At 38.6% G+C, this 25243-nt stretch overlaps 73 non-coding genes across 73 annotated transcripts; all 73 read left to right on the forward strand.

The window, feature by feature from the left end:
- Positions 1–239: 239 nt before the first annotated feature.
- Positions 240–311, forward strand: trnac-gca (transfer RNA cysteine (anticodon GCA)). The gene has a single exon. It is a non-coding gene; the product is annotated as a tRNA-Cys (tRNA).
- A 258-nt stretch (positions 312–569) lies between these two features.
- Positions 570–641, forward strand: trnac-gca (transfer RNA cysteine (anticodon GCA)). The gene has a single exon. It is a non-coding gene; the product is annotated as a tRNA-Cys (tRNA).
- A 262-nt stretch (positions 642–903) lies between these two features.
- On the forward strand, positions 904–975 carry trnac-gca (transfer RNA cysteine (anticodon GCA)). The gene has a single exon. It is a non-coding gene; the product is annotated as a tRNA-Cys (tRNA).
- Positions 976–1234: 259 nt separating this feature from the next.
- trnac-gca (transfer RNA cysteine (anticodon GCA)) lies at positions 1235–1306 on the forward strand. The gene has a single exon. It is a non-coding gene; the product is annotated as a tRNA-Cys (tRNA).
- A 262-nt stretch (positions 1307–1568) lies between these two features.
- Positions 1569–1640, forward strand: trnac-gca (transfer RNA cysteine (anticodon GCA)). The gene has a single exon. It is a non-coding gene; the product is annotated as a tRNA-Cys (tRNA).
- A 262-nt stretch (positions 1641–1902) lies between these two features.
- On the forward strand, positions 1903–1974 carry trnac-gca (transfer RNA cysteine (anticodon GCA)). The gene has a single exon. It is a non-coding gene; the product is annotated as a tRNA-Cys (tRNA).
- A 258-nt stretch (positions 1975–2232) lies between these two features.
- On the forward strand, positions 2233–2304 carry trnac-gca (transfer RNA cysteine (anticodon GCA)). The gene has a single exon. It is a non-coding gene; the product is annotated as a tRNA-Cys (tRNA).
- Positions 2305–2566: 262 nt separating this feature from the next.
- Positions 2567–2638, forward strand: trnac-gca (transfer RNA cysteine (anticodon GCA)). Its single transcript has one exon. It is a non-coding gene; the product is annotated as a tRNA-Cys (tRNA).
- Positions 2639–2900: 262 nt separating this feature from the next.
- Positions 2901–2972, forward strand: trnac-gca (transfer RNA cysteine (anticodon GCA)). The gene has a single exon. It is a non-coding gene; the product is annotated as a tRNA-Cys (tRNA).
- Positions 2973–3231: 259 nt separating this feature from the next.
- On the forward strand, positions 3232–3303 carry trnac-gca (transfer RNA cysteine (anticodon GCA)). The gene has a single exon. It is a non-coding gene; the product is annotated as a tRNA-Cys (tRNA).
- A 262-nt stretch (positions 3304–3565) lies between these two features.
- trnac-gca (transfer RNA cysteine (anticodon GCA)) lies at positions 3566–3637 on the forward strand. The gene has a single exon. It is a non-coding gene; the product is annotated as a tRNA-Cys (tRNA).
- A 262-nt stretch (positions 3638–3899) lies between these two features.
- On the forward strand, positions 3900–3971 carry trnac-gca (transfer RNA cysteine (anticodon GCA)). The gene has a single exon. It is a non-coding gene; the product is annotated as a tRNA-Cys (tRNA).
- Positions 3972–4233: 262 nt separating this feature from the next.
- trnac-gca (transfer RNA cysteine (anticodon GCA)) lies at positions 4234–4305 on the forward strand. The gene has a single exon. It is a non-coding gene; the product is annotated as a tRNA-Cys (tRNA).
- Positions 4306–4563: 258 nt separating this feature from the next.
- On the forward strand, positions 4564–4635 carry trnac-gca (transfer RNA cysteine (anticodon GCA)). Its single transcript has one exon. It is a non-coding gene; the product is annotated as a tRNA-Cys (tRNA).
- Positions 4636–4897: 262 nt separating this feature from the next.
- trnac-gca (transfer RNA cysteine (anticodon GCA)) lies at positions 4898–4969 on the forward strand. The gene has a single exon. It is a non-coding gene; the product is annotated as a tRNA-Cys (tRNA).
- Positions 4970–5231: 262 nt separating this feature from the next.
- Positions 5232–5303, forward strand: trnac-gca (transfer RNA cysteine (anticodon GCA)). Its single transcript has one exon. It is a non-coding gene; the product is annotated as a tRNA-Cys (tRNA).
- A 259-nt stretch (positions 5304–5562) lies between these two features.
- Positions 5563–5634, forward strand: trnac-gca (transfer RNA cysteine (anticodon GCA)). Its single transcript has one exon. It is a non-coding gene; the product is annotated as a tRNA-Cys (tRNA).
- A 262-nt stretch (positions 5635–5896) lies between these two features.
- Positions 5897–5968, forward strand: trnac-gca (transfer RNA cysteine (anticodon GCA)). Its single transcript has one exon. It is a non-coding gene; the product is annotated as a tRNA-Cys (tRNA).
- A 258-nt stretch (positions 5969–6226) lies between these two features.
- trnac-gca (transfer RNA cysteine (anticodon GCA)) lies at positions 6227–6298 on the forward strand. The gene has a single exon. It is a non-coding gene; the product is annotated as a tRNA-Cys (tRNA).
- A 262-nt stretch (positions 6299–6560) lies between these two features.
- trnac-gca (transfer RNA cysteine (anticodon GCA)) lies at positions 6561–6632 on the forward strand. The gene has a single exon. It is a non-coding gene; the product is annotated as a tRNA-Cys (tRNA).
- Positions 6633–6894: 262 nt separating this feature from the next.
- Positions 6895–6966, forward strand: trnac-gca (transfer RNA cysteine (anticodon GCA)). The gene has a single exon. It is a non-coding gene; the product is annotated as a tRNA-Cys (tRNA).
- A 262-nt stretch (positions 6967–7228) lies between these two features.
- trnac-gca (transfer RNA cysteine (anticodon GCA)) lies at positions 7229–7300 on the forward strand. The gene has a single exon. It is a non-coding gene; the product is annotated as a tRNA-Cys (tRNA).
- A 258-nt stretch (positions 7301–7558) lies between these two features.
- trnac-gca (transfer RNA cysteine (anticodon GCA)) lies at positions 7559–7630 on the forward strand. Its single transcript has one exon. It is a non-coding gene; the product is annotated as a tRNA-Cys (tRNA).
- A 262-nt stretch (positions 7631–7892) lies between these two features.
- On the forward strand, positions 7893–7964 carry trnac-gca (transfer RNA cysteine (anticodon GCA)). Its single transcript has one exon. It is a non-coding gene; the product is annotated as a tRNA-Cys (tRNA).
- A 262-nt stretch (positions 7965–8226) lies between these two features.
- Positions 8227–8298, forward strand: trnac-gca (transfer RNA cysteine (anticodon GCA)). The gene has a single exon. It is a non-coding gene; the product is annotated as a tRNA-Cys (tRNA).
- A 258-nt stretch (positions 8299–8556) lies between these two features.
- Positions 8557–8628, forward strand: trnac-gca (transfer RNA cysteine (anticodon GCA)). The gene has a single exon. It is a non-coding gene; the product is annotated as a tRNA-Cys (tRNA).
- Positions 8629–8890: 262 nt separating this feature from the next.
- trnac-gca (transfer RNA cysteine (anticodon GCA)) lies at positions 8891–8962 on the forward strand. The gene has a single exon. It is a non-coding gene; the product is annotated as a tRNA-Cys (tRNA).
- Positions 8963–9222: 260 nt separating this feature from the next.
- Positions 9223–9294, forward strand: trnac-gca (transfer RNA cysteine (anticodon GCA)). Its single transcript has one exon. It is a non-coding gene; the product is annotated as a tRNA-Cys (tRNA).
- Positions 9295–9556: 262 nt separating this feature from the next.
- Positions 9557–9628, forward strand: trnac-gca (transfer RNA cysteine (anticodon GCA)). The gene has a single exon. It is a non-coding gene; the product is annotated as a tRNA-Cys (tRNA).
- Positions 9629–9890: 262 nt separating this feature from the next.
- On the forward strand, positions 9891–9962 carry trnac-gca (transfer RNA cysteine (anticodon GCA)). Its single transcript has one exon. It is a non-coding gene; the product is annotated as a tRNA-Cys (tRNA).
- Positions 9963–10221: 259 nt separating this feature from the next.
- trnac-gca (transfer RNA cysteine (anticodon GCA)) lies at positions 10222–10293 on the forward strand. The gene has a single exon. It is a non-coding gene; the product is annotated as a tRNA-Cys (tRNA).
- A 258-nt stretch (positions 10294–10551) lies between these two features.
- On the forward strand, positions 10552–10623 carry trnac-gca (transfer RNA cysteine (anticodon GCA)). The gene has a single exon. It is a non-coding gene; the product is annotated as a tRNA-Cys (tRNA).
- Positions 10624–10885: 262 nt separating this feature from the next.
- Positions 10886–10957, forward strand: trnac-gca (transfer RNA cysteine (anticodon GCA)). Its single transcript has one exon. It is a non-coding gene; the product is annotated as a tRNA-Cys (tRNA).
- A 259-nt stretch (positions 10958–11216) lies between these two features.
- Positions 11217–11288, forward strand: trnac-gca (transfer RNA cysteine (anticodon GCA)). The gene has a single exon. It is a non-coding gene; the product is annotated as a tRNA-Cys (tRNA).
- A 262-nt stretch (positions 11289–11550) lies between these two features.
- Positions 11551–11622, forward strand: trnac-gca (transfer RNA cysteine (anticodon GCA)). Its single transcript has one exon. It is a non-coding gene; the product is annotated as a tRNA-Cys (tRNA).
- Positions 11623–11880: 258 nt separating this feature from the next.
- trnac-gca (transfer RNA cysteine (anticodon GCA)) lies at positions 11881–11952 on the forward strand. The gene has a single exon. It is a non-coding gene; the product is annotated as a tRNA-Cys (tRNA).
- A 260-nt stretch (positions 11953–12212) lies between these two features.
- Positions 12213–12284, forward strand: trnac-gca (transfer RNA cysteine (anticodon GCA)). Its single transcript has one exon. It is a non-coding gene; the product is annotated as a tRNA-Cys (tRNA).
- Positions 12285–12546: 262 nt separating this feature from the next.
- trnac-gca (transfer RNA cysteine (anticodon GCA)) lies at positions 12547–12618 on the forward strand. The gene has a single exon. It is a non-coding gene; the product is annotated as a tRNA-Cys (tRNA).
- Positions 12619–13143: 525 nt separating this feature from the next.
- On the forward strand, positions 13144–13215 carry trnac-gca (transfer RNA cysteine (anticodon GCA)). The gene has a single exon. It is a non-coding gene; the product is annotated as a tRNA-Cys (tRNA).
- A 259-nt stretch (positions 13216–13474) lies between these two features.
- Positions 13475–13546, forward strand: trnac-gca (transfer RNA cysteine (anticodon GCA)). The gene has a single exon. It is a non-coding gene; the product is annotated as a tRNA-Cys (tRNA).
- A 259-nt stretch (positions 13547–13805) lies between these two features.
- trnac-gca (transfer RNA cysteine (anticodon GCA)) lies at positions 13806–13877 on the forward strand. Its single transcript has one exon. It is a non-coding gene; the product is annotated as a tRNA-Cys (tRNA).
- Positions 13878–14139: 262 nt separating this feature from the next.
- Positions 14140–14211, forward strand: trnac-gca (transfer RNA cysteine (anticodon GCA)). Its single transcript has one exon. It is a non-coding gene; the product is annotated as a tRNA-Cys (tRNA).
- A 258-nt stretch (positions 14212–14469) lies between these two features.
- Positions 14470–14541, forward strand: trnac-gca (transfer RNA cysteine (anticodon GCA)). The gene has a single exon. It is a non-coding gene; the product is annotated as a tRNA-Cys (tRNA).
- A 260-nt stretch (positions 14542–14801) lies between these two features.
- On the forward strand, positions 14802–14873 carry trnac-gca (transfer RNA cysteine (anticodon GCA)). Its single transcript has one exon. It is a non-coding gene; the product is annotated as a tRNA-Cys (tRNA).
- Positions 14874–15135: 262 nt separating this feature from the next.
- Positions 15136–15207, forward strand: trnac-gca (transfer RNA cysteine (anticodon GCA)). Its single transcript has one exon. It is a non-coding gene; the product is annotated as a tRNA-Cys (tRNA).
- A 262-nt stretch (positions 15208–15469) lies between these two features.
- Positions 15470–15541, forward strand: trnac-gca (transfer RNA cysteine (anticodon GCA)). Its single transcript has one exon. It is a non-coding gene; the product is annotated as a tRNA-Cys (tRNA).
- A 259-nt stretch (positions 15542–15800) lies between these two features.
- trnac-gca (transfer RNA cysteine (anticodon GCA)) lies at positions 15801–15872 on the forward strand. The gene has a single exon. It is a non-coding gene; the product is annotated as a tRNA-Cys (tRNA).
- Positions 15873–16130: 258 nt separating this feature from the next.
- Positions 16131–16202, forward strand: trnac-gca (transfer RNA cysteine (anticodon GCA)). Its single transcript has one exon. It is a non-coding gene; the product is annotated as a tRNA-Cys (tRNA).
- Positions 16203–16464: 262 nt separating this feature from the next.
- Positions 16465–16536, forward strand: trnac-gca (transfer RNA cysteine (anticodon GCA)). The gene has a single exon. It is a non-coding gene; the product is annotated as a tRNA-Cys (tRNA).
- Positions 16537–16795: 259 nt separating this feature from the next.
- On the forward strand, positions 16796–16867 carry trnac-gca (transfer RNA cysteine (anticodon GCA)). Its single transcript has one exon. It is a non-coding gene; the product is annotated as a tRNA-Cys (tRNA).
- A 262-nt stretch (positions 16868–17129) lies between these two features.
- On the forward strand, positions 17130–17201 carry trnac-gca (transfer RNA cysteine (anticodon GCA)). Its single transcript has one exon. It is a non-coding gene; the product is annotated as a tRNA-Cys (tRNA).
- Positions 17202–17459: 258 nt separating this feature from the next.
- Positions 17460–17531, forward strand: trnac-gca (transfer RNA cysteine (anticodon GCA)). The gene has a single exon. It is a non-coding gene; the product is annotated as a tRNA-Cys (tRNA).
- Positions 17532–17791: 260 nt separating this feature from the next.
- Positions 17792–17863, forward strand: trnac-gca (transfer RNA cysteine (anticodon GCA)). Its single transcript has one exon. It is a non-coding gene; the product is annotated as a tRNA-Cys (tRNA).
- A 262-nt stretch (positions 17864–18125) lies between these two features.
- trnac-gca (transfer RNA cysteine (anticodon GCA)) lies at positions 18126–18197 on the forward strand. Its single transcript has one exon. It is a non-coding gene; the product is annotated as a tRNA-Cys (tRNA).
- A 262-nt stretch (positions 18198–18459) lies between these two features.
- On the forward strand, positions 18460–18531 carry trnac-gca (transfer RNA cysteine (anticodon GCA)). Its single transcript has one exon. It is a non-coding gene; the product is annotated as a tRNA-Cys (tRNA).
- Positions 18532–19056: 525 nt separating this feature from the next.
- trnac-gca (transfer RNA cysteine (anticodon GCA)) lies at positions 19057–19128 on the forward strand. Its single transcript has one exon. It is a non-coding gene; the product is annotated as a tRNA-Cys (tRNA).
- A 259-nt stretch (positions 19129–19387) lies between these two features.
- trnac-gca (transfer RNA cysteine (anticodon GCA)) lies at positions 19388–19459 on the forward strand. Its single transcript has one exon. It is a non-coding gene; the product is annotated as a tRNA-Cys (tRNA).
- Positions 19460–19721: 262 nt separating this feature from the next.
- trnac-gca (transfer RNA cysteine (anticodon GCA)) lies at positions 19722–19793 on the forward strand. Its single transcript has one exon. It is a non-coding gene; the product is annotated as a tRNA-Cys (tRNA).
- A 257-nt stretch (positions 19794–20050) lies between these two features.
- Positions 20051–20122, forward strand: trnac-gca (transfer RNA cysteine (anticodon GCA)). The gene has a single exon. It is a non-coding gene; the product is annotated as a tRNA-Cys (tRNA).
- Positions 20123–20381: 259 nt separating this feature from the next.
- On the forward strand, positions 20382–20453 carry trnac-gca (transfer RNA cysteine (anticodon GCA)). The gene has a single exon. It is a non-coding gene; the product is annotated as a tRNA-Cys (tRNA).
- Positions 20454–20715: 262 nt separating this feature from the next.
- On the forward strand, positions 20716–20787 carry trnac-gca (transfer RNA cysteine (anticodon GCA)). The gene has a single exon. It is a non-coding gene; the product is annotated as a tRNA-Cys (tRNA).
- A 258-nt stretch (positions 20788–21045) lies between these two features.
- On the forward strand, positions 21046–21117 carry trnac-gca (transfer RNA cysteine (anticodon GCA)). The gene has a single exon. It is a non-coding gene; the product is annotated as a tRNA-Cys (tRNA).
- A 262-nt stretch (positions 21118–21379) lies between these two features.
- Positions 21380–21451, forward strand: trnac-gca (transfer RNA cysteine (anticodon GCA)). Its single transcript has one exon. It is a non-coding gene; the product is annotated as a tRNA-Cys (tRNA).
- Positions 21452–21713: 262 nt separating this feature from the next.
- On the forward strand, positions 21714–21785 carry trnac-gca (transfer RNA cysteine (anticodon GCA)). The gene has a single exon. It is a non-coding gene; the product is annotated as a tRNA-Cys (tRNA).
- A 525-nt stretch (positions 21786–22310) lies between these two features.
- On the forward strand, positions 22311–22382 carry trnac-gca (transfer RNA cysteine (anticodon GCA)). Its single transcript has one exon. It is a non-coding gene; the product is annotated as a tRNA-Cys (tRNA).
- A 259-nt stretch (positions 22383–22641) lies between these two features.
- On the forward strand, positions 22642–22713 carry trnac-gca (transfer RNA cysteine (anticodon GCA)). The gene has a single exon. It is a non-coding gene; the product is annotated as a tRNA-Cys (tRNA).
- Positions 22714–22975: 262 nt separating this feature from the next.
- On the forward strand, positions 22976–23047 carry trnac-gca (transfer RNA cysteine (anticodon GCA)). Its single transcript has one exon. It is a non-coding gene; the product is annotated as a tRNA-Cys (tRNA).
- A 257-nt stretch (positions 23048–23304) lies between these two features.
- trnac-gca (transfer RNA cysteine (anticodon GCA)) lies at positions 23305–23376 on the forward strand. Its single transcript has one exon. It is a non-coding gene; the product is annotated as a tRNA-Cys (tRNA).
- Positions 23377–23635: 259 nt separating this feature from the next.
- On the forward strand, positions 23636–23707 carry trnac-gca (transfer RNA cysteine (anticodon GCA)). The gene has a single exon. It is a non-coding gene; the product is annotated as a tRNA-Cys (tRNA).
- Positions 23708–23969: 262 nt separating this feature from the next.
- On the forward strand, positions 23970–24041 carry trnac-gca (transfer RNA cysteine (anticodon GCA)). Its single transcript has one exon. It is a non-coding gene; the product is annotated as a tRNA-Cys (tRNA).
- Positions 24042–24299: 258 nt separating this feature from the next.
- trnac-gca (transfer RNA cysteine (anticodon GCA)) lies at positions 24300–24371 on the forward strand. The gene has a single exon. It is a non-coding gene; the product is annotated as a tRNA-Cys (tRNA).
- Positions 24372–24631: 260 nt separating this feature from the next.
- trnac-gca (transfer RNA cysteine (anticodon GCA)) lies at positions 24632–24703 on the forward strand. Its single transcript has one exon. It is a non-coding gene; the product is annotated as a tRNA-Cys (tRNA).
- Positions 24704–24965: 262 nt separating this feature from the next.
- Positions 24966–25037, forward strand: trnac-gca (transfer RNA cysteine (anticodon GCA)). The gene has a single exon. It is a non-coding gene; the product is annotated as a tRNA-Cys (tRNA).
- Positions 25038–25243: the final 206 nt, after the last annotated feature.

Raw genomic sequence — 25243 nt, forward strand, 5'->3', positions numbered from 1 at the left:
TCCCCCAAATCTGGGTGCCCCCTCTTTAAACAATTTCAAAGACAGCATAGGCAATGGCCGTTATTGAAATGATCAGTTTAAAGTACTATACTTTTAACGGTTTAATTTAAAAGGTTACTTAGGAAATGCCAACTCGTCTGTAGAGGACACAGTAATGAATCCCCCTGAATGACGATCCAAACAATCCAATTAAATGAAAAGAGATATACACGGAACATCTGGACCAGCTCATCAGATTAGGGGGTATAGCTCAGTGGTAGAGCATTTGACTGCAGATCAAGAGGTCCCCAGTTCAAATCTGGGTGCCCCCTCTTTAAACAAATTCAAAATGATCACCATTTCAAACTGTGAGCAAATATTGCAAACACTACAACCCCATAGCAATCCAACTAAGGGCTTGGTTTAGTTTGTTGAAATTACTATACTTTTAACTGTTTAATTTAATCATTTTCTTAGAAAATGCCAACTCGTCTGTAGAGGACACAGTAATGAAGCCCCCTGAATGACGATCCAGACAATATATATGAAACGAGATGCACTCTCAACAATTGGAGAAGTTCATCAGATTAGGGGGTATAGCTCAGTGGTAGAGCATTTGACTGCAGATCAAGAGGTCCCCAGTTCAAATCTGGGTGCCCCCTCTTTAAACATATTCGAAATGATCACCATTTTAAACTGTTAGCAAATATTGCAAACACTACAAGCCCATAGAAATCCAACTAAGGGCTTGGTTTAGTTTGTTGAAATTACTATACTTTGAACGGTTTAATTTAATCATTTTCTTAGAAAATGCCAACTCGTCTGTACAGGACACAGTAATGAATCCCCCTGAATGACCATCCAAACAATCCAATTATATGAAGAGAGATGCACACTGAACATGTGGAGCATCTCATCAGATGTGGGGGTATAGCTCAGTGGTAGAGCATTTGACTGCAGATCAAGAGGTCCCCAGTTCAAATCTGGGTGCCCCCTCTTTAAACATATTCGAAATGATCACCATTTCAAACTGTTAGCAAATATTGCAAACACTACAACCCCAAAGCAATCCAACTAAGGGCTTGGTTTAGTTTGTTGAAGTTACTATACTATTAACGGTTTAATTTAATCATTTTCTTAGAAAATGCCAACTCCTCTGTAGAGGACACAGTAATGAATCCCCCTGAAATGACGATCCAGACAATATATATAAAACGAGATGCACACTCAACAATTGGAGCATCTCATCAGATGTGGGGGTATAGCTCAGTGGTAGAGCATTTGACTGCAGATCAAGAGGTCCCCAGTTCAAATCTGGGTGCCCCCTCTTTAAACAAATTCAAAATGATCACCATTTCACGCTGGCAACAATTGTTGAATAAACTACAAGCCAATAGCAATGCAACTAAGGGCTTATTTAAGTTTGTTAAAATTACTATACTTTTAACTGTTTAATTTAATCATTTACTTAAAAAATGCTACCTCGTCTGTAGAGGACACAGTAATGAATCCCCCTGAATGACGATCCAGACAATCCAATTATATGAAAAGAGATGCACACTGAACATGTGGAGCATCTCATCAGATGTGGGGGTATAGCTCAGTGGTAGAGCATTTGACTGCAGATCAAGAGGTCCCCAGTTCAAATCTGGGTGCCCCCTCTTTAAGCAAATTCAAAATGATCACTATTTCATACTGGCAACAATTGTTGAATAAACTACAAGCCAATAGCAATGCAACTAAGGGCTTATTTAAGTTTGTTAAAATTACTATACTTTTAACTGTTTAATTTAATCATTTACTTAAAAAATGCTACCTCGTCTGTAGAGGACACAGTAATGAATCCCCCTGAATGACGATCCAGACAATCCAATTATATGAAAAGAGATGCACACTGAACATGTGGAGCATCTCATCAGATGTGGGGGTATAGCTCAGTGGTAGAGCATTTGACTGCAGATCAAGAGGTCCCCAGTTCAAATCTGGGTGCCCCCTCTTTAAGCAAATTCAAAATGATCACTATTTCATACTGGCAACAATTGTTGAATAAACTACAAGCCAATAGCAATGCAACTAAGGGCTTATTTTAGTTTGTTAAAATTACTATACTTTTAACTGTTTAATTTAATCATTTTCTTAGAAAATGCCAACTCCTCTGTAGAGGACACAGAAATAAATCACCCTGAATGACGATCCAGACGATATATATGAAACGAGATGCACTCTCAACAATTGGAGAAGTTCATCAGATTAGGGGGTATAGCTCAGTGGTAGAGCATTTGACTGCAGATCAAGAGGTCCCCAGTTCAAATCTGGGTGCCCCCTCTTTAAACAGATTCGAAATGATCACCATTTCCAACTGTTAGCAAATATTGCAAACACTACCACCCCATAGCAATCCAACTAAGGGCTTGGTTTAGTTTGTTGAAGTTACTATACTATTAACGGTTTAATTTAATCATTTTCTTAGAAAATGCCAACTCGTCTGTAGAGGACACAGTAATAAATCCCCCTGAATGACGATCCAAACAATCCAATTATATGAAAAGAGATGCACACTGAACATGTGGAGCATCTCATCAGATGTGGGGGTATAGCTCAGTGGTAGAGCATTTGACTGCAGATCAAGAGGTCCCCAGTTCAAATCTGGGTGCCCCCTCTTTAAACATATTCGAAATGATCACCATTTTAAACTGTTAGCAAATATTGCAAACACTACAAGCCCATAGAAATCCAACTAAGGGCTTGGTTTAGTTTGTTGAAATTACTATACTTTGAACGGTTTAATTTAATCATTTTCTTAGAAAATGCCAACTCGTCTGTACAGGACACAGTAATGAATCCCCCTGAATGACCATCCAAACAATCCAATTATATGAAGAGAGATGCACACTGAACATGTGGAGCATCTCATCAGATGTGGGGGTATAGCTCAGTGGTAGAGCATTTGACTGCAGATCAAGAGGTCCCCAGTTCAAATCTGGGTGCCCCCTCTTTAAACATATTCGAAATGATCACCATTTCAAACTGTTAGCAAATATTGCAAACACTACAACCCCAAAGCAATCCAACTAAGGGCTTGGTTTAGTTTGTTGAAGTTACTATACTATTAACGGTTTAATTTAATCATTTTCTTAGAAAATGCCAACTCCTCTGTAGAGGACACAGTAATGAATCCCCCTGAAATGACGATCCAGACAATATATATAAAACGAGATGCACACTCAACAATTGGAGCATCTCATCAGATGTGGGGGTATAGCTCAGTGGTAGAGCATTTGACTGCAGATCAAGAGGTCCCCAGTTCAAATCTGGGTGCCCCCTCTTCAAACAAATTCAAAATGATCACCATTTCACGCTGGCAACAATTGTTGAATAAACTACAAGCCAATAGCAATGCAACTAAGGGCTTATTTTAGTTTGTTAAAATTACTATACTTTTAACTGTTTAATTTAATCATTTACTTAAAAAATGCTACCTCGTCTGTAGAGGACACAGTAATGAATCCCCCTGAATGACGATCCAGACAATCCAATTATATGAAAAGAGATGCACACTGAACATGTGGAGCATCTCATCAGATGTGGGGGTATAGCTCAGTGGTAGAGCATTTGACTGCAGATCAAGAGGTCCCCAGTTCAAATCTGGGTGCCCCCTCTTTAAGCATATTCAAAATGATCACTACTTTATACTGGCAACAATTGTTGAATAAACTACAAGCCAATAGCAATGCAACTAAGGGCTTATTTTAGTTTGTTAAAATTACTTTACTTTTAACGGTTTAATTTAAAAAGTTACTTAGGAAATGCCAACTCGTCTGTAGAGGACACAGTAATGAATCCCCCTGAATGACGATCCAAACAATCCAATTATATGAAAAGAGATGCACACTGAACATGTGGAGCATCTCATCAGATGTGGGGGTATAGCTCAGTGGTAGAGCATTTGACTGCAGATCAAGAGGTCCCCAGTTCAAATCTGGGTGCCCCCTCTTCAAACAAATTCAAAATGATCACCATTTCACGCTGGCAACAATTGTTGAATAAACTACAAGCCAATAGCAATGCAACTAAGGGCTTATTTAAGTTTGTTAAAATTACTATACTTTTAACTGTTTAATTTAATCATTTACTTAAAAAATGCTACCTCGTCTGTAGAGGACACAGTAATGAATCCCCCTGAATGACGATCCAGACAATCCAATTATATGAAAAGAGATGCACACTGAACATGTGGAGCATCTCATCAGATGTGGGGGTATAGCTCAGTGGTAGAGCATTTGACTGCAGATCAAGAGGTCCCCAGTTCAAATATGGGTGCCCCCTCTTTAAGCAAATTCAAAATGATCACTATTTCATACTGGCAACAATTGTTGAATAAACTACAAGCCAATAGCAATGCAACTAAGGGCTTATTTTAGTTTGTTAAAATTACTATACTTTTAACTGTTTAATTTAATCATTTTCTTAGAAAATGCCAACTCCTCTGTAGAGGACACAGAAATAAATCACCCTGAATGACGATCCAGACGATATATATGAAACGAGATGCACTCTCAACAATTGGAGAAGTTCATCAGATTAGGGGGTATAGCTCAGTGGTAGAGCATTTGACTGCAGATCAAGAGGTCCCCAGTTCAAATCTGGGTGCCCCCTCTTTAAACAGATTCGAAATAATCACCATTTCCAACTGTTAGCAAATATTGCAAACACTACAACCCCATAGCAATCCAACTAAGGGCTTGGTTTAGTTTGTTGAAGTTACTATACTTTTAATGGTTTAATTTAATCATTTTCTTAGAAAATGCCAACTCGTCTGTAGAGGACACAGTAATAAATCCCCCTGAATGACTATCCAAACAATCCAATTATATGAAAAGAGATGCACACTGAACATGTGGAGCATCTCATCAGATGTGGGGGTATAGCTCAGTGGTAGAGCATTTGACTGCAGATCAAGAGGTCCCCAGTTCAAATCTGGGTGCCCCCTCTTTAAACATATTCGAAATGATCACCATTTTAAACTGTTAGCAAATATTGCAAACACTACAAGCCCATAGAAATCCAACTAAGGGCTTGGTTTAGTTTGTTGAAATTACTATACTTTGAACGGTTTAATTTAATCATTTTCTTAGAAAATGCCAACTCGTCTGTACAGGACACAGTAATGAATCCCCCTGAATGACCATCCAAACAATCCAATTATATGAAGAGAGATGCACACTGAACATGTGGAGCATCTCATCAGATGTGGGGGTATAGCTCAGTGGTAGAGCATTTGACTGCAGATCAAGAGGTCCCCAGTTCAAATCTGGGTGCCCCCTCTTTAAACATATTCGAAATGATCACCATTTCAAACTGTTAGCAAATATTGCAAACACTACAACCCCAAAGCAATCCAACTAAGGGCTTGGTTTAGTTTGTTGAAGTTACTATACTATTAACGGTTTAATTTAATCATTTTCTTAGAAAATGCCAACTCCTCTGTAGAGGACACAGTAATGAATCCCCCTGAAATGACGATCCAGACAATATATATAAAACGAGATGCACACTCAACAATTGGAGCATCTCATCAGATGTAGGGGTATAACTCAGTGGTAGAGCATTTGACTGCAGATCAAGAGGTCCCCAGTTCAAATCTGGGTGCCCCCTCTTTAAACAAATTCAAAATGATCACCATTTCACGCTGGCAACAATTGTTGAATAAACTACAAGCCAATAGCAATGCAACTAAGGGCTTATTTAAGTTTGTTAAAATTACTATACTTTTAACTGTTTAATTTAATCATTTACTTAAAAAATGCTACCTCGTCTGTAGAGGACACAGTAATGAATCCCCCTGAATGACGATCCAGACAATCCAATTATATGAAAAGAGATGCACACTGAACATGTGGAGCATCTCATCAGATGTGGGGGTATAGCTCAGTGGTAGAGCATTTGACTGCAGATCAAGAGGTCCCCAGTTCAAATCTGGGTGCCCCCTCTTTAAGCAAATTCAAAATGATCACTATTTCATACTGGCAACAATTGTTGAATAAACTACAAGCCAATAGCAATGCAACTAAGGGCTTATTTTAGTTTGTTAAAATTACTATACTTTTAACTGTTTAATTTAATCATTTTCTTAGAAAATGCCAACTCCTCTGTAGAGGACACAGAAATAAATCACCCTGAATGACGATCCAGACGATATATATGAAACGAGATGCACTCTCAACAATTGGAGAAGTTCATCAGATTAGGGGGTATAGCTCAGTGGTAGAGCATTTGACTGCAGATCAAGAGGTCCCCAGTTCAAATCTGGGTGCCCCCTCTTCAAACAAATTCAAAATGATCACCATTTCACGCTGGCAACAATTGTTGAATAAACTACAAGCCAATAGCAATGCAACTAAGGGCTTATTTTAGTTTGTTAAAATTACTATACTTTTAACTGTTTAATTTAATCATTTACTTAAAAAATGCTACCTCGTCTGTAGAGGACACAGTAATGAATCCCCCTGAATGACGATCCAGACAATCCAATTATATGAAAAGAGATGCACACTGAACATGTGGAGCATCTCATCAGATGTGGGGGTATAGCTCAGTGGTAGAGCATTTGACTGCAGATCAAGAGGTCCCCAGTTCAAATCTGGGTGCCCCCTCTTTAAGCATATTCAAAATGATCACTGTTTTATACTGGCAACAATTGTTGAATAAACTACAAGCCAATAGCAATGCAACTAAGGGCTTATTTTAGTTTGTTAAAATTACTTTACTTTTAACGGTTTAATTTAAAAAGTTACTTAGGAAATGCCAACTCGTCTGTAGAGGACACAGTAATGAATCCCCCTGAATGACGATCCAAACAATCCAATTATATGAAAAGAGATGCACACTGAACATGTGGAGCATCTCATCAGATGTGGGGGTATAGCTCAGTGGTAGAGCATTTGACTGCAGATCAAGAGGTCCCCAGTTCAAATCTGGGTGCCCCCTCTTCAAACAAATTCAAAATGATCACCATTTCACGCTGGCAACAATTGTTGAATAAACTACAAGCCAATAGCAATGCAACTAAGGGCTTATTTAAGTTTGTTAAAATTACTATACTTTTAACTGTTTAATTTAATCATTTACTTAAAAAATGCTACCTCGTCTGTAGAGGACACAGTAATGAATCCCCCTGAATGACGATCCAGACAATCCAATTATATGAAAAGAGATGCACACTGAACATGTGGAGCATCTCATCAGATGTGGGGGTATAGCTCAGTGGTAGAGCATTTGACTGCAGATCAAGAGGTCCCCAGTTCAAATATGGGTGCCCCCTCTTTAAGCAAATTCAAAATGATCACTATTTCATACTGGCAACAATTGTTGAATAAACTACAAGCCAATAGCAATGCAACTAAGGGCTTATTTTAGTTTGTTAAAATTACTATACTTTTAACTGTTTAATTTAATCATTTTCTTAGAAAATGCCAACTCCTCTGTAGAGGACACAGAAATAAATCACCCTGAATGACGATCCAGACGATATATATGAAACGAGATGCACTCTCAACAATTGGAGAAGTTCATCAGATTAGGGGGTATAGCTCAGTGGTAGAGCATTTGACTGCAGATCAAGAGGTCCCCAGTTTAAATCTGGGTGCCCCCTCTTTAAACAGATTCGAAATAATCACCATTTCCAACTGTTAGCAAATATTGCAAACACTACAACCCCATAGCAATCCAACTAAGGGCTTGGTTTAGTTTGTTGAAGTTACTATACTTTTAATGGTTTAATTTAATCATTTTCTTAGAAAATGCCAACTCGTCTGTAGAGGACACAGTAATAAATCCCCCTGAATGACTATCCAAACAATCCAATTATATGAAAAGAGATGCACACTGAACATGTGGAGCATCTCATCAGATGTGGGGGTATAGCTCAGTGGTAGAGCATTTGACTGCAGATCAAGAGGTCCCCAGTTCAAATCTGGGTGCCCCCTCTTTAAGCATATTCAAAATGATCACTATTTTATACTGGCAACAATTGTTGAATAAACTACAAGCCAATAGCAATGCAACTAAGGGCTTATTTTAGTTTGTTAAAATTACTTTACTTTTAACGGTTTAATTTAAAAAGTTACTTAGGAAATGCCAACTCGTCTGTAGAGGACACAGTAATGAATCCCCCTGAATGACGATCCAAACAATCCAATTATATGAAAAGAGATGCACACTGAACATGTGGAGGATCTCATCAGATGTGGGGGTATAGCTCAGTGGTAGAGCATTTGACTGCAGATCAAGAGGTCCCCAGTTCAAATCTGGGTGCCCCCTCTTTAAGCAAATTCAAAATGATCACTATTTCATACTGGCAACAATTGTTGAATAAACTACAACCCCATAGCAATGCAATTAAGGGCTTATTTTAGTTTGTTAAAATTACTATACTTTTAACTGTTTAATTTAATCATTTTCTTAGAAAATGCCAACTCCTCTGTAGAGGACACAGAAATGAATCACCCTGAATGACGATCCAGACGATATATATGAAACGAGATGCACTCTCAACAATTGGAGAAGTTCATCAGATTAGGGGGTATAGCTCAGTGGTAGAGCATTTGACTGCAGATCAAGAGGTCCCCAGTTCAAATCTGGGTGCCCCCTCTTTAAACAGATTCGAAATGATCACCATTTCAAACTGTTAGCAAATATTGCAAACACTACAACCCCATAGCAATCCAACTAAGGGCTTGGTTTAGTTTGTTGAAGTTACTTTACTTTTAACGGTTTAATTTAAAAAGTTACTTAAGAAATGCCAACTCGTCTGTAGAGGACAAAGTAATGAATCCCCCTGAATGACGATCCAAACAATCCAATTATATGAAAAGAGATGCACACTGAACATGTGGAGCATCTCATCAGATGTGGGGGTATAGCTCAGTGGTAGAGCATTTGACTGCAGATCAAGAGGTCCCCAGTTCAAATCTGGGTGCCCCCTCTTTAAACAAATTCGAAATGATCACCATTTCAAACTGTTAGCAAATATTGCAAACACTACAACCCCAAAGCAATCCAACTAAGGGCTTGGTTTAGTTTGTTGAAGTTACTATACTATTAACGGTTTTAATTTAATCATTTTCTTAGAAAATGCCAACTCCTCTGTAGAGGACACAGTAATGAATCCCCCTGAAATGACGATCCAGACAATATATATGAAACGAGATGCACTCTCAACAATTGGAGAAGTTCATCAGATTAGGGGGTATAGCTCAGTGGTAGAGCATTTGACTGCAGATCAAGAGGTCCCCAGTTCAAATCTGGGTGCCCCCTCTTTAAACAGATTCGAAATGATCACCATTTCCAACTGTTAGCAAATATTGCAAACACTACAACCCCATAGCAATCCAACTAAGGGCTTGGTTTAGTTTGTTGAAGTTACTATACTATTAACGGTTTAATTTAATCATTTTCTTAGAAAATGCCAACTCGTCTGTAGAGGACACAGTAATAAATCCCCCTGAATGACGATCCAAACAATCCAATTATATGAAAAGAGATGCACACTGAACATGTGGAGCATCTCATCAGATGTGGGGGTATAGCTCAGTGGTAGAGCATTTGACTGCAGATCAAGAGGTCCCCAGTTCAAATCTGGGTGCCCCCTCTTTAAACATATTCGAAATGATCACCATTTTAAACTGTTAGCAAATATTGCAAACACTACAAGCCCATAGAAATCCAACTAAGGGCTTGGTTTAGTTTGTTGAAATTACTATACTTTGAACGGTTTAATTTAATCATTTTCTTAGAAAATGCCAACTCGTCTGTACAGGACACAGTAATGAATCCCCCTGAATGACCATCCAAACAATCCAATTATATGAAGAGAGATGCACACTGAACATGTGGAGCATCTCATCAGATGTGGGGGTATAGCTCAGTGGTAGAGCATTTGACTGCAGATCAAGAGGTCCCCAGTTCAAATCTGGGTGCCCCCTCTTTAAACATATTCGAAATGATCACCATTTCAAACTGTTAGCAAATATTGCAAACACTACAACCCCAAAGCAATCCAACTAAGGGCTTGGTTTAGTTTGTTGAAGTTACTATACTATTAACGGTTTAATTTAATCATTTTCTTAGAAAATGCCAACTCCTCTGTAGAGGACACAGTAATGAATCCCCCTGAAATGACGATCCAGACAATATATATAAAACGAGATGCACACTCAACAATTGGAGCATCTCATCAGATGTGGGGGTATAGCTCAGTGGTAGAGCATTTGACTGCAGATCAAGAGGTCCCCAGTTCAAATCTGGGTGCCCCCTCTTCAAACAAATTCAAAATGATCACCATTTCACGCTGGCAACAATTGTTGAATAAACTACAAGCCAATAGCAATGCAACTAAGGGCTTATTTTAGTTTGTTAAAATTACTATACTTTTAACTGTTTAATTTAATCATTTTCTTAGAAAATGCCAACTCCTCTGTAGAGGACACAGAAATGAATCACCCTGAATGACGATCCAGACGATATATATGAAACGAGATGCACTCTCAACAATTGGAGAAGTTCATCAGATTAGGGGGTATAGCTCAGTGGTAGAGCATTTGACTGCAGATCAAGAGGTCCCCAGTTCAAATCTGGGTGCCCCCTCTTTAAACAGATTCGAAATGATCACCATTTCAAACTGTTAGCAAATATTGCAAACACTACAACCCCATAGCAATCCAACTAAGGGCTTGGTTTAGTTTGTTGAAGTTACTTTACTTTTAACGGTTTAATTTAAAAAGTTACTTAAGAAATGCCAACTCGTCTGTAGAGGACAAAGTAATGAATCCCCCTGAATGACGATCCAAACAATCCAATTATATGAAAAGAGATGCACACTGAACATGTGGAGCATCTCATCAGATGTGGGGGTATAGCTCAGTGGTAGAGCATTTGACTGCAGATCAAGAGGTCCCCAGTTCAAATCTGGGTGCCCCCTCTTTAAACAAATTCGAAATGATCACCATTTCAAACTGTCAGCAAATATTGCAAACAATACAACCCCAAAGCAATCCAACTAAGGGCTTGGTTTAGTTTGTTGAAGTTACTATACTTTTAACGGTTTAATTTAATCATTTTCTTAGAAAATGCCAACTCCTCTGTAGAGGACACAGTAATGAATCCCCCTGAAATGACGATCCAGACAATATATATGAAACGAGATGCACACTCAACAATTGGAGCATCTCATCAGATGTGGGGGTATAGCTCAGTGGTAGAGCATTTGACTGCAGATCAAGAGGTCCCCAGTTCAAATCTGGGTGCCCCCTCTTTAAACAGCTTCGAAATGATCACCATTTCAAACTGTTAGCAAATATTGCAAACACTACAACCCCAAAGCAATCCAACTAAGGGCTTGGTTTAGTTTGTTGAAGTTACTATACTTTTAACGGTTTAATTTAATCATTTTCTTAGAAAATGCCAACTCGTCTGTAGAGGACACAGTAATAAATCCCCCTGAATGACGATCCAAACAATCCAATTATATGAAAAGAGATGCACACTGAACATGTGGAGCATCTCATCAGATGTGGGGGTATAGCTCAGTGGTAGAGCATTTGACTGCAGATCAAGAGGTCCCCAGTTCAAATCTGGGTGCCCCCTCTTTAAGCATATTCAAAATGATCACTATTTTATACTGGCAACAATTGTTGAATAAACTACAAGCCAATAGCAATGCAACTAAGGGCTTATTTTAGTTTGTTAAAATTACTATACTTTTAACTGTTTAATTTAATCATTTTCTTAGAAAATGCCAACTCCTCTGTAGAGGACACAGAAATAAATCACCCTGAATGACGATCCAGACGATATATATGAAACGAGATGCACTCTCAACAATTGGAGAAGTTCATCAGATTAGGGGGTATAGCTCAGTGGTAGAGCATTTGACTGCAGATCAAGAGGTCCCCAGTTCAAATCTGGGTGCCCCCTCTTTAAACATATTCGAAATGATCACCATTTCAAACTGTTAGCAAATATTGCAAACACTACAACCCCAAAGCAATCCAACTAAGGGCTTGGTTTAGTTTGTTGAAGTTACTATACTATTAACGGTTTTAATTTAATCATTTTCTTAGAAAATGCCAACTCCTCTGTAGAGGACACAGTAATGAATCCCCCTGAAATGACGATCCAGACAATATATATGAAACGAGATGCACTCTCAACAATTGGAGAAGTTCATCAGATTAGGGGGTATAGCTCAGTGGTAGAGCATTTGACTGCAGATCAAGAGGTCCCCAGTTCAAATCTGGGTGCCCCCTCTTTAAACAGATTCGAAATGATCACCATTTCCAACTGTTAGCAAATATTGCAAACACTACAACCCCATAGCAATCCAACTAAGGGCTTGGTTTAGTTTGTTGAAGTTACTATACTATTAACGGTTTAATTTAATCATTTTCTTAGAAAATGCCAACTCGTCTGTAGAGGACACAGTAATAAATCCCCCTGAATGACGATCCAAACAATCCAATTATATGAAAAGAGATGCACACTGAACATGTGGAGCATCTCATCAGATGTGGGGGTATAGCTCAGTGGTAGAGCATTTGACTGCAGATCAAGAGGTCCCCAGTTCAAATCTGGGTGCCCCCTCTTTAAACATATTCGAAATGATCACCATTTTAAACTGTTAGCAAATATTGCAAACACTACAAGCCCATAGAAATCCAACTAAGGGCTTGGTTTAGTTTGTTGAAATTACTATACTTTGAACGGTTTAATTTAATCATTTTCTTAGAAAATGCCAACTCGTCTGTACAGGACACAGTAATGAATCCCCCTGAAATGACGATCCAGACAATATATATAAAACGAGATGCACACACTGGTCCCCAGTTCAAATCTGGGTGCCCCCTCTTTAAACATATTCGAAATGATCACCATTTCAAACTGTTAGCAAATATTGCAAACACTACAACCCCATAGCAATCCAACTAAGGGCTTGGTTTAGTTTGTTGAAGTTACTTTACTTTTAACGGTTTAATTTAAAAAGTTACTTAAGAAATGCCAACTCGTCTGTAGAGGACAAAGTAATGAATCCCCCTGAATGACGATCCAAACAATCCAATTATATGAAAAGAGATGCACACTGAACATGTGGAGCATCTCATCAGATGTGGGGGTATAGCTCAGTGGTAGAGCATTTGACTGCAGATCAAGAGGTCCCCAGTTCAAATCTGGGTGCCCCCTCTTTAAACAAATTCGAAATGATCACCATTTCAAACTGTCAGCAAATATTGCAAACAATACAACCCCAAAGCAATCCAACTAAGGGCTTGGTTTAGTTTGTTGAAGTTACTATACTTTTAACGGTTTAATTTAATCATTTTCTTAGAAAATGCCAACTCCTCTGTAGAGGACACAGTAATGAATCCCCCTGAAATGACGATCCAGACAATATATATGAAACGAGATGCACACTCAACAATTGGAGCATCTCATCAGATGTGGGGGTATAGCTCAGTGGTAGAGCATTTGACTGCAGATCAAGAGGTCCCCAGTTCAAATCTGGGTGCCCCCTCTTTAAACAGCTTCGAAATGATCACCATTTCAAACTGTCAGCAAATATTGCAAACAATAAAACCCCAAAGCAATCCAACTAAGGGCTTGGTTTAGTTTGTTGAAGTTACTATACTTTTAACGGTTTAATTTAATCATTTTCTTAGAAAATGCCAACTCCTCTGTAGAGGACACAGTAATGAATCCCCCTGAAATGACGATCCAGACAATATATATGAAACGAGATGCACACTCAACAATTGGAGCATCTCATCAGATGTGGGGGTATAGCTCAGTGGTAGAGCATTTGACTGCAGATCAAGAGGTCCCCAGTTCAAATCTGGGTGCCCCCTCTTTAAACAGCTTCGAAATGATCACCATTTCAAACTGTTAGCAAATATTGCAAACACTACAACCCCAAAGCAATCCAACTAAGGGCTTGGTTTAGTTTGTTGAAGTTACTATACTTTTAACGGTTTAATTTAATCATTTTCTTAGAAAATGCCAACTCGTCTGTAGAGGACACAGTAATAAATCCCCCTGAATGACGATCCAAACAATCCAATTATCTGAAAAGAGATGCACACTGAACATGTGGAGCATCTCATCAGATGTGGGGGTATAGCTCAGTGGTAGAGCATTTGACTGCAGATCAAGAGGTCCCCAGTTCAAATCTGGGTGCCCCCTCTTTAAGCATATTCAAAATGATCACTATTTTATACTGGCAACAATTGTTGAATAAACTACAAGCCAATAGCAATGCAACTAAGGGCTTATTTTAGTTTGTTAAAATTACTATACTTTTAACTGTTTAATTTAATCATTTTCTTAGAAAATGCCAACTCCTCTGTAGAGGACACAGAAATAAATCACCCTGAATGACGATCCAGACGATATATATGAAACGAGATGCACTCTCAACAATTGGAGAAGTTCATCAGATTAGGGGGTATAGCTCAGTGGTAGAGCATTTGACTGCAGATCAAGAGGTCCCCAGTTCAAATCTGGGTGCCCCCTCTTTAAACATATTCGAAATGATCACCATTTCAAACTGTTAGCAAATATTGCAAACACTACAACCCCAAAGCAATCCAACTAAGGGCTTGGTTTAGTTTGTTGAAGTTACTATACTATTAACGGTTTTAATTTAATCATTTTCTTAGAAAATGCCAACTCCTCTGTAGAGGACACAGTAATGAATCCCCCTGAAATGACGATCCAGACAATATATATGAAACGAGATGCACTCTCAACAATTGGAGAAGTTCATCAGATTAGGGGGTATAGCTCAGTGGTAGAGCATTTGACTGCAGATCAAGAGGTCCCCAGTTCAAATCTGGGTGCCCCCTCTTTAAACAGATTCGAAATGATCACCATTTCCAACTGTTAGCAAATATTGCAAACACTACAACCCCATAGCAATCCAACTAAGGGCTTGGTTTAGTTTGTTGAAGTTACTATACTATTAACGGTTTAATTTAATCATTTTCTTAGAAAATGCCAACTCGTCTGTAGAGGACACAGTAATAAATCCCCCTGAATGACGATCCAAACAATCCAATTATATGAAAAGAGATGCACACTGAACATGTGGAGCATCTCATCAGATGTGGGGGTATAGCTCAGTGGTAGAGCATTTGACTGCAGATCAAGAGGTCCCCAGTTCAAATCTGGGTGCCCCCTCTTTAAACATATTCGAAATGATCACCATTTTAAACTGTTAGCAAATATTGCAAACACTACAAGCCCATAGAAATCCAACTAAGGGCTTGGTTTAGTTTGTTGAAATTACTATACTTTGAACGGTTTAATTTAATCATTTTCTTAGAAAATGCCAACTCGTCTGTACAGGGCACAGTAATGAATCCCCCTGAATGACCATCCAAACAATCCAATTATATGAAGAGAGATGCACACTGAACATGTGGAGCATCTCATCAGATGTGGGGGTATAGCTCAGTGGTAGAGCATTTGACTGCAGATCAAGAGGTCCCCAGTTCAAATCTGGGTGCCCCCTCTTTAAACATATTCGAAATGATCACCATTTCAAACTGTTAGCAAATATTGCAAACACTACAACCCCAAAGCAATCCAACTAAGGGCTTGGTTTAGTTTGTTGAAGTTACTATACTATTAACGGTTTAATTTAATCATTTTCTTAGAAAATGCCAACTCCTCTGTAGAGGACACAGTAATGAATCCCCCTGAAATGACGATCCAGACAATATATATAAAACGAGATGCACACTCAACAATTGGAGCATCTCATCAGATGTGGGGGTATAGCTCAGTGGTAGAGCATTTGACTGCAGATCAAGAGGTCCCCAGTTCAAATCTGGGTGCCCCCTCTTCAAACAAATTCAAAATGATCACCATTTCACGCTGGCAACAATTGTTGAATAAACTACAAGCCAATAGCAATGCAACTAAGGGCTTATTTTAGTTTGTTAAAATTACTATACTTTTAACTGTTTAATTTAATCATTTTCTTAGAAAATGCCAACTCCTCTGTAGAGGACACAGAAATGAATCACCCTGAATGACGATCCAGACGATATATATGAAACGAGATGCACTCTCAACAATTGGAGAAGTTCATCAGATTAGGGGGTATAGCTCAGTGGTAGAGCATTTGACTGCAGATCAAGAGGTCCCCAGTTCAAATCTGGGTGCCCCCTCTTTAAACAGATTCGAAATGATCACCATTTCAAACTGTTAGCAAATATTGCAAACACTACAACCCCATAGCAATCCAACTAAGGGCTTGGTTTAGTTTGTTGAAGTTACTTTACTTTTAACGGTTTAATTTAAAAAGTTACTTAAGAAATGCCAACTCGTCTGTAGAGGACAAAGTAATGAATCCCCCTGAATGACGATCCAAACAATCCAATTATATGAAAAGAGATGCACACTGAACATGTGGAGCATCTCATCAGATGTGGGGGTATAGCTCAGTGGTAGAGCATTTGACTGCAGATCAAGAGGTCCCCAGTTCAAATCTGGGTGCCCCCTCTTTAAACAAATTCGAAATGATCACCATTTCAAACTGTCAGCAAATATTGCAAACAATACAACCCCAAAGCAATCCAACTAAGGGCTTGGTTTAGTTTGTTGAAGTTACTATACTTTTAACGGTTTAATTTAATCATTTTCTTAGAAAATGCCAACTCCTCTGTAGAGGACACAGTAATGAATCCCCCTGAAATGACGATCCAGACAATATATATGAAACGAGATGCACACTCAACAATTGGAGCATCTCATCAGATGTGGGGGTATAGCTCAGTGGTAGAGCATTTGACTGCAGATCAAGAGGTCCCCAGTTCAAATCTGGGTGCCCCCTCTTTAAACAGCTTCGAAATGATCACCATTTCAAACTGTTAGCAAATATTGCAAACACTACAACCCCAAAGCAATCCAACTAAGGGCTTGGTTTAGTTTGTTGAAGTTACTATACTTTTAACGGTTTAATTTAATCATTTTCTTAGAAAATGCCAACTCGTCTGTAGAGGACACAGTAATAAATCCCCCTGAATGACGATCCAAACAATCCAATTATATGAAAAGAGATGCACACTGAACATGTGGAGCATCTCATCAGATGTGGGGGTATAGCTCAGTGGTAGAGCATTTGACTGCAGATCAAGAGGTCCCCAGTTCAAATCTGGGTGCCCCCTCTTTAAGCATATTCAAAATGATCACTATTTTATACTGGCAACAATTGTTGAATAAACTACAAGCCAATAGCAATGCAACTAAGGGCTTATTTTAGTTTGTTAAAATTACTATACTTTTAACTGTTTAATTTAATCATTTTCTTAGAAAATGCCAACTCCTCTGTAGAGGACACAGAAATAAATCACCCTGAATGACGATCCAGACGATATATATGAAACGAGATGCACTCTCAACAATTGGAGAAGTTCATCAGATTAGGGGGTATAGCTCAGTGGTAGAGCATTTGACTGCAGATCAAGAGGTCCCCAGTTCAAATCTGGGTGCCCCCTCTTTAAACATATTCGAAATGATCACCATTTCAAACTGTTAGCAAATATTGCAAACACTACAACCCCAAAGCAATCCAACTAAGGGCTTGGTTTAGTTTGTTGAAGTTACTATACTATTAACGGTTTTAATTTAATCATTTTCTTAGAAAATGCCAACTCCTCTGTAGAGGACACAGTAATGAATCCCCCTGAAATGACGATCCAGACAATATATATGAAACGAGATGCACTCTCAACAATTGGAGAAGTTCATCAGATTAGGGGGTATAGCTCAGTGGTAGAGCATTTGACTGCAGATCAAGAGGTCCCCAGTTCAAATCTGGGTGCCCCCTCTTTAAACAGATTCGAAATGATCACCATTTCCAACTGTTAGCAAATATTGCAAACACTACAACCCCATAGCAATCCAACTAAGGGCCTGGTTTAGTTTGTTGAAGTTACTATACTATTAACGGTTTAATTTAATCATTTTCTTAGAAAATGCCAACTCGTCTGTAGAGGACACAGTAATAAATCCCCCTGAATGACGATCCAAACAATCCAATTATATGAAAAGAGATGCACACTGAACATGTGGAGCATCTCATCAGATGTGGGGGTATAGCTCAGTGGTAGAGCATTTGACTGCAGATCAAGAGGTCCCCAGTTCAAATCTGGGTGCCCCCTCTTTAAACATATTCGAAATGATCACCATTTTAAACTGTTAGCAAATATTGCAAACACTACAAGCCCATAGAAATCCAACTAAGGGCTTGGTTTAGTTTGTTGAAATTACTATACTTTGAACGGTTTAATTTAATCATTTTCTTAGAAAATGCCAACTCGTCTGTACAGGACACAGTAATGAATCCCCCTGAATGACCATCCAAACAATCCAATTATATGAAGAGAGATGCACACTGAACATGTGGAGCATCTCATCAGATGTGGGGGTATAGCTCAGTGGTAGAGCATTTGACTGCAGATCAAGAGGTCCCCAGTTCAAATCTGGGTGCCCCCTCTTTAAACATATTCGAAATGATCACCATTTCAAACTGTTAGCAAATATTGCAAACACTACAACCCCAAAGCAATCCAACTAAGGGCTTGGTTTAGTTTGTTGAAGTTACTATACTATTAACGGTTTAATTTAATCATTTTCTTAGAAAATGCCAACTCCTCTGTAGAGGACACAGTAATGAATCCCCCTGAAATGACGATCCAGACAATATATATAAAACGAGATGCACACACTGGTCCCCAGTTCAAATCTGGGTGCCCCCTCTTTAAACAGATTCGAAATGATCACCATTTCAAACTGTTAGCAAATATTGCAAACACTACAACCCCATAGCAATCCAACTAAGGGCTTGGTTTAGTTTGTTGAAGTTACTTTACTTTTAACGGTTTAATTTAAAAAGTTACTTAAGAAATGCCAACTCGTCTGTAGAGGACAAAGTAATGAATCCCCCTGAATGACGATCCAAACAATCCAATTATATGAAAAGAGATGCACACTGAACATGTGGAGCATCTCATCAGATGTGGTGGTATAGCTCAGTGGTAGAGCATTTGACTGCAGATCAAGAGGTCCCCAGTTCAAATCTGGGTGCCCCCTCTTTAAACAAATTCGAAATGATCACCATTTCAAACTGTCAGCAAATATTGCAAACAATACAACCCCAAAGCAATCCAACTAAGGGCTTGGTTTAGTTTGTTGAAGTTACTATACTTTTAACGGTTTAATTTAATCATTTTCTTAGAAAATGCCAACTCCTCTGTAGAGGACACAGTAATGAATCCCCCTGAAATGACGATCCAGACAATATATATGAAACGAGATGCACACTCAACAATTGGAGCATCTCATCAGATGTGGGGGTATAGCTCAGTGGTAGAGCATTTGACTGCAGATCAAGAGGTCCCCAGTTCAAATCTGGGTGCCCCCTCTTTAAACAGCTTCGAAATGATCACCATTTCAAACTGTTAGCAAATATTGCAAACACTACAACCCCAAAGCAATCCAACTAAGGGCTTGGTTTAGTTTGTTGAAGTTACTATACTTTTAACGGTTTAATTTAATCATTTACTTAAAAAATGCTACTTCGTCTGTAGAGGACACAGTAATGAATCCCCCTGAATGACGATCCAGACAATCCAATTATATGAAAAGAGATGCACACTGAACATGTGGAGCATCTCATCAGATGTGGGGGTATAGCTCAGTGGTAGAGCATTTGACTGCAGATCAAGAGGTCCCCAGTTCAAATCTGGGTGCCCCCTCTTTAAACATATTCGAAATGATCACCATTTCAAACTGTTAGCAAATATTGCAAACACTACAACCCCAAAGCAATCCAACTAAGGGCTTGGTTTAGTTTGTTGAAGATACTATTAACGGTTTAATTTAATCATTTTCTTAGAAAATGCCAACTCCTCTGTAGAGGACACAGTAATAAATCCCCCTGAATGACGATCCAAACAATCCAATTATATGAAAAGAGATGCACACTGAACATGTGGAGCATCTCATCAGATGTGGGGGTATAGCTCAGTGGTAGAGCATTTGACTGCAGATCAAGAGGTCCCCAGTTCAAATCTGGGTGCCCCCTCTTTAAACATATTCGAAATGATCACCATTTCAAACTGTTAGCAAATATTGCAAACACTACAACCCCAAAGCAATCCAACTAAGGGCTTGGTTTAGTTTGTTGAAGTTACTATACTATTAACGGTTTAATTTAATCATTTTCTTAGAAAATTCCAACTCCTCTGTAGAGGACACAGTAATGAATCCCCCTGAAATGACGATCCAGACAATATATATGAAACGAGATGCACACTCAACAATTGGAGCATCTCATCAGATGTGGGGGTATAGCTCAGTGGTAGAGCATTTGACTGCAGATCAAGAGGTCCCCAGTTCAAATCTGCGTGCCCCCTCTTTAAACAAATTCAAAATGATCACCATTTCACGCTGGCAACATTTGTTGAATAAACTACAAGCCAATAGCAATGCAACTAAGGGCTTATTTAAGTTTGTTAAAATTACTATACTTTTAACTGTTTAATTTAATCATTTACTTAAAAAATGCTACCTCGTCTGTAGAGGACACAGTAATGAATCCCCCTGAATGACGATCCAGACAATCCAATTATATGAAAAGAGATGCACACTGAACATGTGGAGCATCTCATCAGATGTGGGGGTATAGCTCAGTGGTAGAGCATTTGACTGCAGATCAAGAGGTCCCCAGTTCAAATCTGGGTGCCCCCTCTTTAAGCAAATTCAAAATGATCACTATTTCATACTGGCAACAATTGTTGAATAAACTACAAGCCAATAGCAATGCAACTAAGGGCTTATTTTAGTTTGTTAAAATTACTATACTTTTAACTGTTTAATTTAATCATTTTCTTAAAAAATGCCAACTCCTCTGTAGAGGACACAGTAATGAATCACCCTGAATGACGATCCAGACGATATATATGAAACGAGATGCACACTCAACAATAGGAGCAGTTCATCAGATTAGGGGGTATAGCTCAGTGGTAGAGCATTTGACTGCAGATCAAGAGGTCCCCAGTTCAAATCTGGGTGCCCCCTCTTTAAGCAAATTCAAAATGATCACTATTTCATACTGGCAACATTTGTTGAATAAACTACAAGCCAATAGCAATGCAACTAAGGGCTTATTTAAGTTTGTTAAAATTACTATACTTTTAACTGTTTAATTTAATCATTTACTTAAAAAATGCTACTTCGTCTGTAGAGGACACAGTAATGAATCCCCCTGAATGACGATCCAGACAATCCAATTATATGAAAAGAGATGCACACTGAACATGTGGAGCATCTCATCAGATGTGGGGGTATAGCTCAGTGGTAGAGCATTTGACTGCAGATCAAGAGGTCCCCAGTTCAAATCTGGGTGCCCCCTCTTTAAGCAAATTCAAAATGATCACTATTTCATACTGGCAACAATTGTTGAATAAACTACAAGCCAATAGCAATGCAACTAAGGGCTTATTTTAGTTTGTTAAAATTACTATACTTTTAACTGTTTAATTTAATCATTTACTTAAAAAATGCTACCTCGTCTGTAGAGGACACAGTAATGAATCCCCCTGAATGACGATCCAGACAATCCAATTATATGAAAAGAGATGCACACTGAACATGTGGAGCATCTCATCAGATGTGGGGGTATAGCTCAGTGGTAGAGCATTTGACTGCAGATCAAGAGGTCCCCAGTTCAAATATGGGTGCCCCCTCTTTAAGCAAATTCAAAATGATCACTATTTCATACTGGCAACAATTGTTGAATAAACTACAAGCCAATAGCAATGCAACTAAGGGCTTATTTTAGTTTGTTAAAATTACTATACTTTTAACTGTTTAATTTAATCATTTTCTTAGAAAATGCCAACTCCTCTGTAGAGGACACAGTAATGAATCCCCCTGAAATGACGATCCAGACAATATATATAAAACGAGATGCACACACTGGTCCCCAGTTCAAATCTGGGTGCCCCCTCTTTAAACAGATTCGAAATGATCACCATTTCAAACTGTTAGCAAATATTGCAAACACTACAACCCCATAGCAATCCAACTAAGGGCTTGGTTTAGTTTGTTGAAGTTACTTTACTTTTAACGGTTTAATTTAAAAAGTTACTTAAGAAATGCCAACTCGTCTGTAGAGGACAAAGTAATGAATCCCCCTGAATGACGATCCAAACAATCCAATTATATGAAAAGAGATGCACACTGAACATGTGGAGCATCTCATCAGATGTGGGGGTATAGCTCAGTGGTAGAGCATTTGACTGCAGATCAAGAGGTCCCCAGTTCAAATCTGGGTGCCCCCTCTTTAAACAAATTCGAAATGATCACCATTTCAAACTGTCAGCAAATATTGCAAACAATACAACCCCAAAGCAATCCAACTAAGGGCTTGGTTTAGTTTGTTGAAGTTACTATACTTTTAACGGTTTAATTTAATCATTTTCTTAGAAAATGCCAACTCCTCTGTAGAGGACACAGTAATGAATCCCCCTGAAATGACGATCCAGACAATATATATGAAACGAGATGCACACTCAACAATTGGAGCATCTCATCAGATGTGGGGGTATAGCTCAGTGGTAGAGCATTTGACTGCAGATCAAGAGGTCCCCAGTTCAAATCTGGGTGCCCCCTCTTTAAACAGCTTCGAAATGATCACCATTTCAAACTGTTAGCAAATATTGCAAACACTACAACCCCAAAGCAATCCAACTAAGGGCTTGGTTTAGTTTGTTGAAGTTACTATACTTTTAACGGTTTAATTTAATCATTTACTTAAAAAATGCTACTTCGTCTGTAGAGGACACAGTAATGAATCCCCCTGAATGACGATCCAGACAATCCAATTATATGAAAAGAGATGCACACTGAACATGTGGAGCATCTCATCAGATGTGGGGGTATAGCTCAGTGGTAGAGCATTTGACTGCAGATCAAGAGGTCCCCAGTTCAAATCTGGGTGCCCCCTCTTTAAACATATTCGAAATGATCACCATTTCAAACTGTTAGCAAATATTGCAAACACTACAACCCCAAAAGAATCCAACTAAGGGCTTGGTTTAGTTTGTTGAAGATACTATTAACGGTTTAATTTAATCATTTTCTTAGAAAATGCCAACTCCTCTGTAGAGGACACAGTAATAAATCCCCCTGAATGACGATCCAAACAATCCAATTATATGAAAAGAGATGCACACTGAACATGTGGAGCATCTCATCAGATGTGGGGGTATAGCTCAGTGGTAGAGCATTTGACTGCAGATCAAGAGGTCCCCAGTTCAAATCTGGGTGCCCCCTCTTTAAACATATTCGAAATGATCACCATTTCAAACTGTTAGCAAATATTGCAAACACTACAACCCCAAAGCAATCCAACTAAGGGCTTGGTTTAGTTTGTTGAAGTTACTATACTATTAACGGTTTAATTTAATCATTTTCTTAGAAAATTCCAACTCCTCTGTAGAGGACACAGTAATGAATCCCCCTGAAATGACGATCCAGACAATATATATGAAACGAGATGCACACTCAACAATTGGAGCATCTCATCAGATGTGGGGGTATAGCTCAGTGGTAGAGCATTTGACTGCAGATCAAGAGGTCCCCAGTTCAAATCTGCGTGCCCCCTCTTTAAACAAATTCAAAATGATCACCATTTCACGCTGGCAACATTTGTTGAATAAACTACAAGCCAATAGCAATGCAACTAAGGGCTTATTTAAGTTTGTTAAAATTACTATACTTTTAACTGTTTAATTTAATCATTTACTTAAAAAATGCTACCTCGTCTGTAGAGGACACAGTAATGAATCCCCCTGAATGACGATCCAGACAATCCAATTATATGAAAAGAGATGCACACTGAACATGTGGAGCATCTCATCAGATGTGGGGGTATAGCTCAGTGGTAGAGCATTTGACTGCAGATCAAGAGGTCCCCAGTTCAAATCTGGGTGCCCCCTCTTTAAGCATATTCAAAATGATCACTATTTTATACTGGCAACAATTGTTGAATAAACTACAAGCCAATAGCAATGCAACTAAGGGCTTATTTTAGTTTGTTAAAATTACTATACTTTTAACTGTTTAATTTAATCATTTTCTTAGAAAATGCCAACTCCTCTGTAGAGGACACAGAAATAAATCACCCTGAATGACGATCCAGACGATATATATGAAACGAGATGCACTCTCAACAATTGGAGAAGTTCATCAGATTAGGGGGTATAGCTCAGTGGTAGAGCATTTGACTGCAGATCAAGAGGTCCCCAGTTCAAATCTGGGTGCCCCCTCTTTAAACATATTCGAAATGATCACCATTTCAAACTGTTAGCAAATATTGCAAACACTACAACCCCAAAGCAATCCAACTAAGGGCTTGGTTTAGTTTGTTGAAGTTACTATACTATTAACGGTTTTAATTTAATCATTTTCTTAGAAAATGCCAACTCCTCTGTAGAGGACACAGTAATGAATCCCCCTGAAATGACGATCCAGACAATATATATGAAACGAGATGCACTCTCAACAATTGGAGAAGTTCATCAGATTAGGGGGTATAGCTCAGTGGTAGAGCATTTGACTGCAGATCAAGAGGTCCCCAGTTCAAATCTGGGTGCCCCCTCTTTAAACAGATTCGAAATGATCACCATTTCCAACTGTTAGCAAATATTGCAAACACTACAACCCCATAGCAATCCAACTAAGGGCTTGGTTTAGTTTGTTGAAGTTACTATACTATTAACGGTTTAATTTAATCATTTTCTTAGAAAATGCCAACTCGTCTGTAGAGGACACAGTAATAAATCCCCCTGAATGACGATCCAAACAATCCAATTATATGAAAAGAGATGCACACTGAACATGTGGAGCATCTCATCAGATGTGGGGGTATAGCTCAGTGGTAGAGCATTTGACTGCAGATCAAGAGGTCCCCAGTTCAAATCTGGGTGCCCCCTCTTTAAACATATTCGAAATGATCACCATTTTAAACTGTTAGCAAATATTGCAAACACTACAAGCCCATAGAAATCCAACTAAGGGCTTGGTTTAGTTTGTTGAAATTACTATACTTTGAACGGTTTAATTTAATCATTTTCTTAGAAAATGCCAACTCGTCTGTACAGGACACAGTAATGAATCCCCCTGAATGACCATCCAAACA

This window comes from Pungitius pungitius, chromosome 12 (assembly GCF_949316345.1).
Source record: "Pungitius pungitius chromosome 12, fPunPun2.1, whole genome shotgun sequence".
In the NCBI taxonomy this organism is placed as follows: domain Eukaryota; kingdom Metazoa; phylum Chordata; class Actinopteri; order Perciformes; family Gasterosteidae; genus Pungitius; species Pungitius pungitius.